This window comes from Haliotis rufescens, unplaced genomic scaffold (genome assembly GCF_023055435.1).
Source record: "Haliotis rufescens isolate VD_foot unplaced genomic scaffold, xgHalRufe1.0.p SCAF_20, whole genome shotgun sequence".
Taxonomy (NCBI): domain Eukaryota; kingdom Metazoa; phylum Mollusca; class Gastropoda; order Lepetellida; family Haliotidae; genus Haliotis; species Haliotis rufescens.
This window is the reverse complement of record NW_025963891.1, coordinates 11,886,213-11,900,838: the sequence shown is the minus strand read 5'-3', so window position 1 is coordinate 11,900,838 and position 14,626 is coordinate 11,886,213. Positions and strand designations below refer to the sequence as shown.

Below are 14,626 nucleotides of genomic sequence, written 5' to 3'. Positions count from 1 at the left end.
ATGTTTCCTATGGCGCCATCTCTCTGAGGACGTGGGAAACTCGATATGATGTGAAGCTTTGTGAACAGTGTAAAACATCGTCCCAGCAGACACCACGCACTCCACTGATGCAGCTGCAGTCAACACAAACTTGTTTCAGTTTAAATTTGCATAACTACACAAGCACGTATACAGGTAGACTCACATTTAGTCTCTGAAATCTTAGATAACACAATATCCTTCTTGACTCTAAAACTAAAAACAATTCACTATGCTTATTTCAGAATAGAGCTAGCTTGAGCTGGCTAGACTTGCTTTTGTATGCATTTCTAGATTTTGTTTTTTCATAAAATAACTTTAAATATATTCCACGGTCATGGTGCAGGACTAGTATACAGGTTTTGGGTTGTTGTTTAAAATGAGGGGTGCATTTTGTAACCACAGGATTAACATACAAGTGCAACAACGACATTGTTAACAAATCCTGGTAAATAAGTTGGTATTTAGCTGAAAACAAATAATAAAATTACAGTAAACTACGGTTATAACGAACTCAAAGGGACCACTAATTTTAATTTGTTATAACCGTAGTTCGTTATAAGCAAATGTAAGGAATATATACAGCAAATAGACAGAACCAAAAAATAGTTCGTTATATCCGTCAGTTCGCTATAAGCGTGTTCGTTATAACCGTAGTTTACTGTAGTTAAAATGCTATTGGTAGGGAAGGACATACTTTTCGCGAACACCTGGTGTCATCACTGATTTTCAGTGATCCATTTATACAATTTTCACCGCTAATTTAACTTTACGCCCATTTGATTCTGTTTCGTCGGATAATCGACATTGGTTGTTCTCTGGCGTTGACTGTATTTAAAAGTGCTGTAATACTTTCCCTATAAACCAGATCACTTTTATTAAACATACTCATCCATGCAACATTAATCCAGTCACAAAGTTACTGGTGTTGATAATGTAGACGTAAGTAACGGGCTTAAAGGGGAAGTGTACACGCAAAAATCACTTTCTTTCTTTTTCTAAACAAAACGCAATTTTAGAATAAGTTAGTATCTGTGTTTGAAAATACACACTCATTTTTTTCATAGTGAAAGTAGGAAGCTCACAATAGTGTGAAAATGGTATGCCGTTATGAGGCCTTCGTTTTTCGAGCTAAACAGGCCTGAGTTATCCCCCTTAGATTATGACGTAATTGGTGCCAATTCAACTGGGTCCCTGTCTATTCTGAACGCAAAAGATGTCAAGTACAAGTTTTCGGTAAAACAACATGGCCTACGACACACTCTGGCGCAGTGGTGACTCAGCATAACACTATGCTGGCTGGGATCTGAGACGCTAGAATCACACACCTGTACCTACACCACGTGAAGCGGCTCTAACAAAGCATGATGACGTCATAATGTTTATCAATTGGCACCAATGACGTCATATTGCAAGGGGCATAAGCCATGGTGTTTTTGTTATGGAAATAGAACACTTGGTAAATGTGAAAAATATAAATCGTTTTAATGCAAAACATATGTTAATTAATTGTGATAATTTTATTTTTTTTGTCTATGACACTTCTAGGTTAACACTTTTATTGTGGAAAAAGTACAAGAAAATTAGGTTCATTTCCGTGTGAACTTGCCCTTTAACGAAACAGCACAATAGTGCAGGAACTTGAAACTGACACTGTCGACCTCACACGCGCAGTTGGCATATTAGGTCAAGCTGGAAACCGACAAGGAAGATACATTTCAGACTTGTAATAACACATTTCATGACAATTTTAACAAAAAACTTACATCCCATTTATCAGTGTCTTAACGGGTTAAAACTAAACACAGCTATGCATACGTAACAGGCGACCTATTCACGAAGCTTTCTTAGCTGAGACAAATCTTAGCGACTTACAGCTAAACTCAGGACTGCAATAAGAGCGACACCTAAAGCTGTCTTATACTTATCGCAACGTTATCTTACTTACGACACAAATCTCAGCTGAGACAGTGAGCTCTTTTGTGACGGAGGTAAAATAAGTTTGGTGTTTTCCAATGACGTCATCAATTATTCAGGGAATTATCTAGATTGATTTTTTTGTTAATATATTTTATATAAGTTTTAAAGTAAAACAAATTCATCACTATTAAAGATGTTAATGTTAAGACTAATGCTGTTGCTTCCTGGTATTGTCCTATGCAACTGATCAATGAAGGATATTATCGCAAAAATGTTGTCCTTTATAGATAGATATAGCAGGAAGATTACATTATATATATCACATTTTTCGACGTTCTTTTCATTCGGTTTAATAACACATATGTAACCGATATAATTTGTAAACAAAGCTTGGGCGATAGGAATGCACTGTTTAACCTTAGAAACAAAAATTCTCAACTCAAACAACAATTAATCACACTCAGCACTGAAATCATTCAACTGATATTGATTCGATAATATTTTTTTATTATTTCAGACTGCAGCGAGCGATAACTGTCTCGGGGCAATTGAACAATCACAAGGACAAGTAAACGTCTTTGGACACTTTGCCAATTGATTAAATATTCGTATCGACGTTTATTTAACATAGAACAAGGTTATTTGTGCATGTGTTCTGAGCATCTTAAATTAAAACAAATTTTCAAGAAAGTCCGCGATTTGAAAATCACAGATGCCTATTCCATCCTTCAAACTCACACTAAAGAAATCAAAATCAACTTTGTAAATATATATACTGTATGTATGTGTTTCCATCTTTGGTGTTCAGGACTTCCTTGTGATGTTCTTAAGCTTAATCTATGTCCTGTGAAGTGTAACTATGTAGGGTCTCACATCTATCAAAAAGGGAAACCATTGACTGGGACAAGAAATACGCGCATTATATCGGTATGGCCACATGTAAAAAACAGATAGACTACATCACACATAAGTGAACAAACATCCTTTTGGTAGATATGAGAAGGAAATCCAGAAAATATAACAATGAAACGTCCACAGATCAGGATGTCCCACAGCAGCGACATAATTGTAGCAGTTCTCCCTGAGAGCAAAATCGATTTGGGAAAAAATGTTCCGGGAACCAACCTTGCTAGATTTGTAAACCGACTTTATATATACTACCAGGGAGAAGTCCTGCACGTGACTGGGGAATATAGGGAATATACATGTATATATTTTATGAACCAAAACCTAGATTTTAAAAAGCATGTCTAGCCATCTCTAATAAAACCCACTTTAGGGGAGAGAATGTGTCGTGCATTAAAAGCTTCCATAGGCTGTATTATGTTAGTCTTGTTCCGTTCGCGGCTGTTCAATTGATTAGACCAGCAGGGCTCTCGGAACATCGTCGTCCATGAATACCCAACCACAAACAATTCCTCGTGGGTTTTTTTATATAACCACGTATAGGATAGTTGAGCAGCTGACAAAAAAGGTTCTTTAAACTAGAAAAAGAGTGTGAACGTTTTTTAAGCGTCCGACTAGGGCTCGGGAACCTGTCGGTGCTGTTTGGCTTGCTTACACGCCGAGCATGCATATGTGCAATAATTTTGAAAATAATATTTTTTCCAAAAGCTTGTTTCTTTGGATTTCAATGTAAGCACGTACCATTTCTAAACAAAACTGACAGAATCGCAGTTCGGCACATTACCGTAATTCTAGATTGCCATTTGTCTGGTTGGAGTAGGCAGTGGATGGTGAGAGGAGCTCACAAAGGCCCAGCGAGCCATATCTAACTTAACTTGATGTATTACGTCACGTCACGAAGTAATTGGAAATGTAAACCTCAACTCAAGTCAACTAAAAGTGCGCACATTTATTTCTCATCGATATGGTCTCTGTGATTTTGTAACCTCAGCAACAACGTGTAAAACACAATGTAATATTAGATTGTAATATCTGTGACATAAGGCATAACTCATTTCACTAAGAGCGTCTGAAACCGTGCTGACAAAATGGCTGTAGGGTTTGGCCGGTAGAGCATTAAATTCTACTTGTTTTAATGATGCCACAAACACCATGGAAATCTTCTTATGCACGCTCGCGGTGTCGGACACAAGGGTTAAAATCTGATTAAAATTTGCCGGATTTAGACTTGCATTACCGAGTGGCGTGAGCGACGTCATTTATCTCGAAGACGTCATCTGTACGATCTTTTTTCTGCTGGGGTCAGCAACGACGTCGGGTGTGTGGTTCACTCAGGCTCAAAGTTAAATATACCCTGATTGCATTATACAATACAGCATTCGTACCCTCCGAGAGCTGTGTGCCTGTCTGTGTCCGATGTTATTCCCCATTTTGACTTGTACATGTGTTTCCATGGGGTTTTGTTTAGATGAACAATTGACTTGCCTTTGCATGTGTTTGTGACGGGCCAAGATACGCTCACATTTTCACGAACACCTGCTACCTCACTATTTGTAATGATTCATAATGATATAGTCGGGATAGTACAATGGACTCTGCTTTCAGTGAAGATTATGATTAAAGAAAATGGTTTTGTCCCTTTTATATACATATATATACAAATGGAGGAGGGGTAGTTTTACGGTAAAGTGTCCGCCCGGCCCACGTTCGATTCCCCACATGGTTCAGTGTGTAAATCCCTTCTAATACCTTCCGTCCTGTATTGCTGGAACATATTGCTAAAAAGTGGCATAAAACGCACACTCACTTTTATATAATTCAACTCTCAGGTAGTATATAGACTCTGAGTATATTTAATCTATTTATAAACGAGAATTTTCTGCTCATTCGAGCCTCATATGGCCATACATAACGGACAATGCGCAGCCGTGCGTGACGTGACGTTCCAGAACCATGCCGTCACATGACCAACGAGCTACGAGAAATTACGGATTATCCCCCCTGAAAGGATGAATGGTATTAATCCCGAGCCTTCATTCACGAGGGACAGATAATCCGTTATTCCGAGTTTCGAGTTGGTTATTCTATATATTACCCATGGACAACTGAAAAAAGGAAACGAAGAAAAAACGTATGAAATGTCAACCCCACAGACATCACTGTAGGCATCCTATTGTTCAGATGACGTAAATTAATCAATTTGTGACGTCATAAATAACACTTTCCTCAACATGGAAGCACTGTGACTTTATATGGTGTCAATTGACCAATTAGTAATAGTTGTAGTAGTAGCCGTAGGCGTAGCAGTAGTAGTGGTAGCGGTAGCAGTGGTAGTGGTAGCAGTAGAAGTAGTAATAGAAGTAGTAGTAGCAGCAGTAGCAGTCGTAGTATTGACAGTTGTAGTTGTAGTAGTTGTAGAAGTAGTAGTAGTTGCAGTTGTAGTAGTGGTAGTACTAGTAGTAGTAGTAGTAGTGGTAGTAGTAGTAGTAGTAGTAGTTATAGAAGTAGTAGTAGTAGTTGCAATAGTAAAAGTAGTGTTGGTAGTGGTAGTAGTTGTAGTAGTGGTAGAAGTAATAGTAGTTGCAGTTGTAGTAGTGGTAGTAGTAGTAGTAGTAGTAGTAGTAGTAGTAGTAGTAGTAGTTATAGAAGTAGAAGTAGTAGTTGCAATAGTAAAAGTAGTGTTGGTAGTGGTAGTAGTTGTAGTAGTGGTAGAAGTAGTAGTAGTTGCAGTTGTAGTAGTGGTGGTAGTAGTAGTAATAGTTGCAATAATAGTAGTAGTAGTAGTAGTAGTAGTAGTAGTAGTTGCAATAATAGTTGTAGTAGTGGAAGCAGAGCTGGATGAAGTTTTACTTTATGTGGGCTAATAAATCCCCGGTAGATATGCTGTGTCTGGCTGAACACAAGGAGCTAGATTAACCTTGTCGGATGTCCAGACAGCGCTGCCTTGTACGACCCGGCCCGACACAACGTAACCTGATGTTGCGCATGTCCATCTGTCGGACAACACGACAAGCGTAAAGATTTACAACATTCAAGACCAAGGTTCGAGTGCGACTGGCCTGACACCTACCTCACTGCTGTGCAAGGATGATATTAACGATGTCCACGCTCCTTCACGTGTAGCTAACGCTTTCAATCCCACCACATAACCGTCACAGTTCGCCCTGTACGTCCCGCCAGTAACAGCACTCTCATATGAGGTATGTGTCCAGTATATCGCATCGAGTCGCTCGCTACTGCGAGAGCTCGCCAAGCGTAATAGAAAAAGAGACAGAGCAACAACTGAAGCTTAAACACTGGGTGAATATGATGCATCGGGAATTGTTTATGACTGCTCCAGACAAGCCTGGCAGATTAGCTGGGATGGTCTGTTTGTCTTTGGTTTTAAGGCGTTAATCCTGAACATGGCCGCGGTCGGCACCCAAGTAGGCCTTCAGATTGATCGGGAGGTTAAAATGGAACAGAAGCAATCAACATAGCTGCGGAATGCTACGGTCATATTGAAACCTGGTTGATTTATGTGTTTGATTTAACTCTTCTGCCACGGTTTTAGCGTGCAGTGATGGATTAAGTCCGACGGACCTTGTATTTACTGTGCGATCTCGCCAATACACGATGTCGTATGGTAGTGCTTAAGGGTTGGTCATCTTGAAGTGGTTGTGGTGTTGGATCTGACCCATGCGGTTTAAGACTAAGCTTGTATTTGCACGCGCTTCGAGGGAGGTAATTGATCACCCTGACCACACATACTGACCAATGAGGTCACCGGAATCGTTTGACCGTCGATGACTATTTGACCACATACAGTGGGTGTTATGGAACGTGTGCAATATTTAGTTGTGATTGACGAGAAGATGCAGGGACGCTTAATATCCGCGTGTGTACATCCAGTTCAACAAGTTTATATTGATTTTTTTTGTTTCCCCCCCTTTGAATCAATGTGTATATACTCACATAGTGAAATTGCTTGAAAAACTATGACGGAATGATTTAGCGCCGTTTAACAGTATTTCAGTCATATCACGGCGTGCCAAATTTATTTTGACAGAAAGCCCAAACTGACGCAGGTTGAAAACGTTTATTCATAAATGAGAATACCTACTTGGATTATCAATAAAAGTGAATGATCATACATCACCATCTTCCAGAATACATACAAATCCGTTTGACAGGCAGTCAACTGGTCAATTATTGGTAACATCTTTTCGCAAATGGCGGTCATCTAAGTGAATTGCTCATTCAATATAATGTACATGAAGCGGCATGGATGAATCTTATTGTCAATAGCTGTGTTGTGTCCCTTTGAGCTGCTGAAACAATACGTAATAATAACATTTTTCCATATTAACTTTTAAAAAATCGAGATAAAAGATGAATAATGATGTATTTATCATTAACGTTGTTGACGAAAAGGAAGAATTTCTTTTCTGGATGTGTTATCATATATATTTGGAGACACAAAATGGCTTGGAAAATTATCCAGTCATTTAGTGCCTTTGAAGTCATTGGAATCTGTTTCTGCGGATAATCGAGACAGATTATTGTCTGGCGTTAATATTTTTAATAATTTGAAATATGATACAAGTATGAAAACAAATGGTTTTTTAACTGAAATCAACATGACGTATGATATAAGTAACACTGAATATGTTGCACAGTAAGAATAACTGAGAATTCATATTGAGCTGTGGCCTTTCTCTACACTATAAGCGATAATTTGTCAACTTGAAGTATAGCTATTAACTCATGTTTTAACTGTAGTTTTTATTGGCGTTAATAATTCGTTTAAAAGGAAGACATTAAACCTTTTATTGAAAATAACCTGTTGTTTGTCACGGCGTTTCAGGGCTACTTCACCGGGTGAGTGAGTGAGTGAGTATGGCTTAACGCCGCTTTTAGCAATATTCCAGCAATATCACGGCGGGGGACACCAGAAATGGGCTTCACTCATTGTGCCCATGTCGGGAATCGAACCCGGGTCTTCGGCGTGACGAGCGAACGCTTTAACCACTAGGCTACCCGGCCGCCCCGGTGAATGATTGAACAAAGTCATGGATCGGTATCAGTTCAGTCAAAGAAAGGACAAGAAGTAGCACTATATAGCACCCGATACTAGTTCACTCAGGGACGGGACAAGAAGTAGCACTATATAGCACCCGGTATTAGTTCACTCAGGGACGGGACAAGAAGTAGCACTATATAGCACCCGGTATTAGTTCACTCAGGAACGGAACAAGAAGTAGACCTATACAGCACCCGGCATTAGTTCACTCAGGGACGGGACAAGAAGTAGCACTATATAGCAGCCGGTATTAGTTCACTCAGGGACGGGACAAGAAGTAGACCTATACAGCACCCGGCATTAGTTCACTCAGGGACGGGACAAGAAGTAGCACTATATAGCACCCGGTATTAGTTCACTCAGGAACGGGACAAGAAGTAGCACTATGTAGCACCCGGTATTAGTTCACTCAGGAACCGGACAAGAAGTAGCACTATCTAGAACCCGGTATTAGTTCACTTAGGGACGGGACAAGAAGTAGCACTATATAGCACCCGGTATTAGTTCACTCAGGAACGGGACAAGAAGCAGCACTATATAGCACCCGGTATTAGTTCAGTCAGGGACGGGACAAGAAGTAGCACTATATAGAACCCGGTATTAGTTCACTTAGGGACGGGACAAGAAGTAGCACTATATAGCACCCGGTATTAGTTCACTCAGGAACGGGACAAGAAGTAGATCTATACAGCACCCGGCATTAGTTCACTCAGGGACGGGACAAGAAGTAGCACTATATAGCACCCGGTATTAGTTCACTCAGGAACGGGACAAGAAGTAGCACTATATAGCACCCGGTATTAGTTCACTCAGGGACGGGGCAAGAAGTAGCACTATATAGCACCCGGTATTAGTTCACTCAGGAACGGGACAAGAAGTAGACCTATACAGCACCCGGCATTAGTTCACTCAGGGACGGGACAAGAAGTAGCACTATATAGCACCCGGTATTAGTTCAGTCAGGGACGGGGCAAGAGGTAGACCTATATATAAACCTGTATACGTTCAGTCCCTCAAAGGGGCGGTCGGGTAGCCTAGTGGTTAAAGCGTTCGCTCGTCACGCCGAAGACCCGGGTTCGATTCCCGACATGGGTACAATGTGTGAAGCCCATTTCTGGTGTCCCCCGCCGTGATATTGCTGGAATATTGCTAAAAGCGGCGTAAAACCATACTCACTCACTCACACAGTCCCTCAAATGAAGAAGCGGCATACGTAGTCCCGAAACGCCAAGAGTGAGTGAGTGAGTATGGCTTAACGCTTTTAGCAATATTCCAGCAATATCACGGCGGGGGACACCGGAAATTGGCTTCACAAATTGTACCCATGTCGGGAATCGAACCCGGGTCTTCAGCGTGACGAGCGAACGCTTTAACCACTAGGCTACCCGACCGCCCCCGAAACGTCCGGAGAAACAATCAGGTAGTTGTTATCAATTAAATGTTTCGGGTCTTCGTGTTTAAACTGTGTAATTGCATTGAGTGGGTGACATATCTAAAATCCCAATCATTTAGGCTGTTCAGGATTACACTTTATTTGGAATAGGCAATAATGCAATAATGCAATTCAACAACGACATGGTATGTCAAATCAAACAATTATCTCCAGTGTCCAACGCGAACACATGGTGTCATCCCTGTAAATTTTACAGTAAAGGTTTGAATGTTTTTCGTTTCAATTGTGTTAGGGCTCCTTTTCTGATGACACATTTACGAATACGCCTGTGGCGTCTGTGTTGTAAATTTGCTTACGTCAGTTGAAGTCAGGCCTACCTCAACCCATTGGACTCGGTTGATGACTGAGAAGAATGATTCAGAAACACATGATCATGATGTAGTCGGAATCGTACAACTAATTGACTCTGCGTTCAGCGGGGATTTCTTATGATATTGGAAAGGGTTTTGTCGCTTATATTTCACCGAACCTCTGATTCAGACTTCCGGCGGGGATTCCGGGTTGGGGAAACTTCACAGTATCCTATGCGTGTTGTACATGTACGAGGAGACCTACTGATTCGGCTTGTCGGCTCAGGGACTTGGTTCATTGCATACCCCTATGGTGCGGGGCGTTGCACATAATATCACATAACATCAACCTGTAAAGATCCGGGTTAGAATAGGTCTTCAACAACCCATGCTTACCGTAAAAGGCGACTATCCTTGTCGTGAGAGGCGACTAACGGGATCGGGTGGTCAGGCTCGCTGACTTGGTTGATGCTTGTCATCGATCCCAATTGCGTGGATCGATGCTCATAGTATTAATAACTGGATTGTCTGGTCCAGACTCGATTATTTACAGACCGCCGCCATATAGCTGGAATATTGCTGAGTGCGGCGTTAAACAACAAACTAAACCAAACCACATAATATCAATCACAGGCTTGTTTGTCCCGACTCGATTATTTACGAGCCGAGGTCACATAGCTGGAATATTGTTGACTGTGGTGTGAAACAACAAACAAACAAAGCATTATTCAGGATGGAATGTAAAGAATGCATAGTATTTTGTTCCCTGCTATTCATATATTTTAAAGGGAACGGAACTCATAAATTATGAAGACAGATAAACTGCCTGGCAAAAGAAAGTATATACACCCATGTTTGAGTGTGACTAAAAATGAACAAACAAGAAATGGTAATTCTATGGTGATATATTCGATACGGGTATCATTGTTGTGTTTTCAGACAAGTAACGTTTTGATAACGTTTGTAAGACCTAGTGTTTGGTCAAATCCAATTTTTAATTGTATACTTTCTTTTGCCCGGCAGTTTATGTAGATAAAGATTGGTGTTTAATACGTGTACGTGGAGCACTTCTTTCCTCATCGATATTTCAAGTCACAGCATCTTCATCAAGGTAACACTTAGTGGATGACCCTTGTTTAAACTGTGTGTGAAGTCTGCTACTGGTCGTATTGTTAGATTCAAATGCATCGAATGTACAGTCATACCCAAAAGAACGTGTTTCATCTTACATTCCAACAAATGACTTTGCTTTATATCTTTCAAAGATGAAGGATCGCATTTTAATCGCTCGAATGGCAATTCCCTTCTTCAAAGCAAATTAGTTTTTCAAAATATTTAAAATAATAGGCATAAATACAAATCAGCAGGTCTTTAGATAAAGTAACACGACAGCTAATGACTAATTAACGATCGTGCTTTTGGCCGCATAAAAGCTATAAAATGTTCAATGACATTTACAAATCGGATTTGTTTGAAGATGTGTAGGGACATAAGCACCATGGCGCCGGTAAAACATTTACTGATTCACGTGGTGAATATATACAACTCAAAAGAAGTTAAAGAACACCCAACTCTTTCATATTTCTCTGTCATGCCTTGACAGATTAACTATAGTACAAGCCTTGACAGATTAACTATAGAACATGCCTTGAAAGATTAACTATATTACATGCCTTGACATATTAACTACATGTATAGTACATGCCTTGACATATTAACTATAGTGCATGCCTTGACATATTAACTATAGTACATGCCTTGACAGATTAACTATAGTACAAGCCTTGACAGATTAACTATAGAACATGCCTTGACAGATTAACTATAGTACATGGCTTGACAGATTAATTATAGTACATGCCTTGACAGATTAACTTTAGTACATGCCTTGACAGATTAACTATAGTACATGCCTTGACAGATTAACTATAGTGCATGCCTTGACAGATTAACTATAGTACATGCCTTGACAGATTAACTATAGTACATGCCTTGACAGATTAACTACAGTACATGCCTTGACAGGTTAACTTTAGAACACGCCTTGACAGATTAACTATAGTACATGCCTTGACAGATAAACTATAGTACATGCCTTGACAGATTAACTATAGAACATGCCTTGACAGAGTAACTATAGTACATGCCTTGACAGATAAACTATAGTACATGTCTTGACAGATTAACTATATTACATGCCTTGACAGACTAACTATATTACATGCCTTGACAGATTAACTATAGTATATGCCTTGACAGATTAACTATAGTATATGCCTTGACAGATTAACTACAGTACATGCCTTGACAGGTTATCTTTAGTACACGCCTTGACAGATTAACTATAGTACATGCCCTGACAGATTAACTATAGTAACACGAAAGAATCAGATGTTCTTTTACTTTGTTTGAGTTGTATGCTTGTTGACAATGAAAAGATTAATCCCATGATAACGCACTGGTGGTGACACTGCACGTTAGCCTTGCTCCAAGGCTATACTTCAAGAAAAATCCATGGATGTATCGTATTTCTATCCTCCTAATAAGTAAGTCTAGACATGTGGACTCCAGTCTCTTAAAGGGACAACTTGTTCTCATTATTAACATAATCTAGAACTTCTGATCTAAACTAATAATTATTGCCTTAGAGACTTGTGCTGCACTGCACGTATTCTCAACTTCTTGTTGCTCGTGATATGTTGTATATGTGTGATGTTAGTTAGGTTTTAGAAAATATGTCACTGGCCCTAATGGAAGACGAATATTGAGATGACAACACTCTTCTGTCCCATCCTGTTGTCATTTATAAAGGGGATCGTGCAGAAGGTTCTGTCTTCTGTTAGTCCACGTCCACTGGCCCTTATACAATACATACATTTGAAATATTGTGGTACATGAAACGATGTTTCATAATGACAGCATCATTTTAAATATATATATTTGGATTGTCGCGAAAGGTTACTGCAAGAGTTGTCTAAAATCATTGTAAACTTTAAATTCTTAAGTAAAATGATATTCATTCTCTACATTTGTTTCACATAAAGGACAAAGATCCAAACGTACATCAATATCTCCCCATCTACCTTCGTTTACATTAAGTCTTCGTTGCGCGGCTCCATGCCTTATCATAACATTACGATTTCTTATTTCTGCAAGAAGAGAAAGGTATGTTTCTAGTTCTAGGGTACATTTAAACTCTTTACACAGAATGTACCTATGTTGATATTGTAAAGCTGGTGTTATAGTGTAGTAGAAGATGTTAAATATGTCAGCCTGGTTCATACCAGATGATGCTGATATACTGAGTATGACCGTGTTCATGGAAGATGGTGCATTTGACAAACTCTTGTCTTGGGACTATTGTCATAGGAATTCCGAAGGTGTTGAATATGTCAGACTGTTGTCATGGGGTATCGGAAGGTGTTGAATATGTCAGAATGTTGTCATGGGGTATCGGAAGGTGTTGAATATGTCAGAATGTTGTCATGGTGTATTGAAAGGTGTTGAATATGTCAGACTGTTTTCATGGTGTTGAATATGTCAGACTGTTGTCATGGTGTATTAAAAGGTGTTGACTATGTCAGACTGTTGTCAAGGTGTTGAATATGTCAGACTGTTGTCAAGGTGTTGAATATGTCAGACTGTTTTCATGGTGTTGAATATGTCAGACTGTTGTCATGGTGTATTGTAAGGTGTTGAATATGTCAGACCGTTGTCATGATGTATTGTAAGGTGTTGAATAGGTCAGACTGTTGTCAAGGTGTTGAATATGTCAGACTGTTGTCATGGTGTTGAATATGTCAGACTGTTGTCAAGGTTTTGAATATGTCAGGCTGTTGTCATGGTGTATTGTAAGGTGTTGAATAGGTCACACTGTTGTCATGGTGTATTGTAAGGTGTTGAATATATCAGACTGTTGTCAAGGTGTATTGTAAGGTGTTGAATATGTCAGGCTGTTGTCATGGTGTATTGTAAGGTGTTGAATATGTCAGACTGTTGTCATGGTGTATTGTAAGGTGTTGAATATGTCAGACTGTTGTCATGGTGTATTGTAAGGTGTTGAATATGTCAGACTGTTGTCATGGTGTATTGTAAGGTGGTGAATATGTCAGACTGTTGTCATGGTGTATTGTAAGGTGTTGAATATGTCAGACTGTTGTCATGGTGTATTGTAAGGTGTTGAATATGTCAGACTGTTGTCATGGTGTATTGTAAGGTGTTGAATATGTCAGGCTGTTGTCATGGTGTATTGTAAGATGTTGAATATGTCAGGCTGTTGTCATGGTGTAATGTAAGGTGTTGAATATGTCAGACTGTTGTCATGGTGTATTGTAAGGTGTTGAATATGTCAGGCTGTTGTCATGGTGTATTGTAAGGTGTTGAATTTGTCAGACTGTTGTCATGGTGTATTGTAAGGTGTTGAATATGTCTGGCTGTTGTCATGGTGTATTGTAAGGTGTTGAATATGTCAGGCTGTTGTCATGGTGTATTGTAAGGTGTTGAATATGTCAGACTGTTGTCATGGTGTATTGTAAGGTGTTGAATATGTCAGACTGTTGTCATGGCGTATTGAAAGGTGTTGAATATGTCAGACTGTTGTCAAGGTGTTGAATATGTCAGACTGTTGTCATGGCGTATTGAAAGGTGTTGACTATGTCAGACTGTTGTCAAGGTGTTGAATATGTCAGACTGTTGTCATGGCGTATTGAAAGGTGTTGACTATGTCAGACTGTTGTCAAGGTGTTGAATATGTCAGACTGTTATAATGTTAAATATGTCAGACTGTTGTAATGGGGTATCGGATGATGTTGAAATAAAATGTCAATCTTATGGTATATTTTATTAAGTAGATCAATCTAACTGTTAATGATTACCATAAATACACAGAGACAAGGTCTCCTTTTTCTCAGACGACATTTCTTACAAAGCCAGGTATGGACTAGACATGGACATCAAGCTGCGGAGAATAGTCCCATT

At 39.5% G+C, this 14,626-nt stretch overlaps 1 protein-coding gene across 1 annotated transcript in view; it reads right to left on the bottom strand.

Annotated features, from left to right (window-relative positions):
* The window catches only part of LOC124131606 (heparan sulfate glucosamine 3-O-sulfotransferase 3B1-like), a 47,274-nt gene extending 41,217 nt beyond the window's left edge, over positions 1–6,057 (bottom strand). Inside the window, exon 1 of the mRNA XM_046494979.2 lies at positions 5,915–6,057. The gene's annotated coding sequence lies outside the window, so the exon portion shown is untranslated. The remainder of the gene's footprint in view (positions 1–5,914) is intronic.
* Between the last annotated feature and the right edge of the window lie 8,569 nt (positions 6,058–14,626).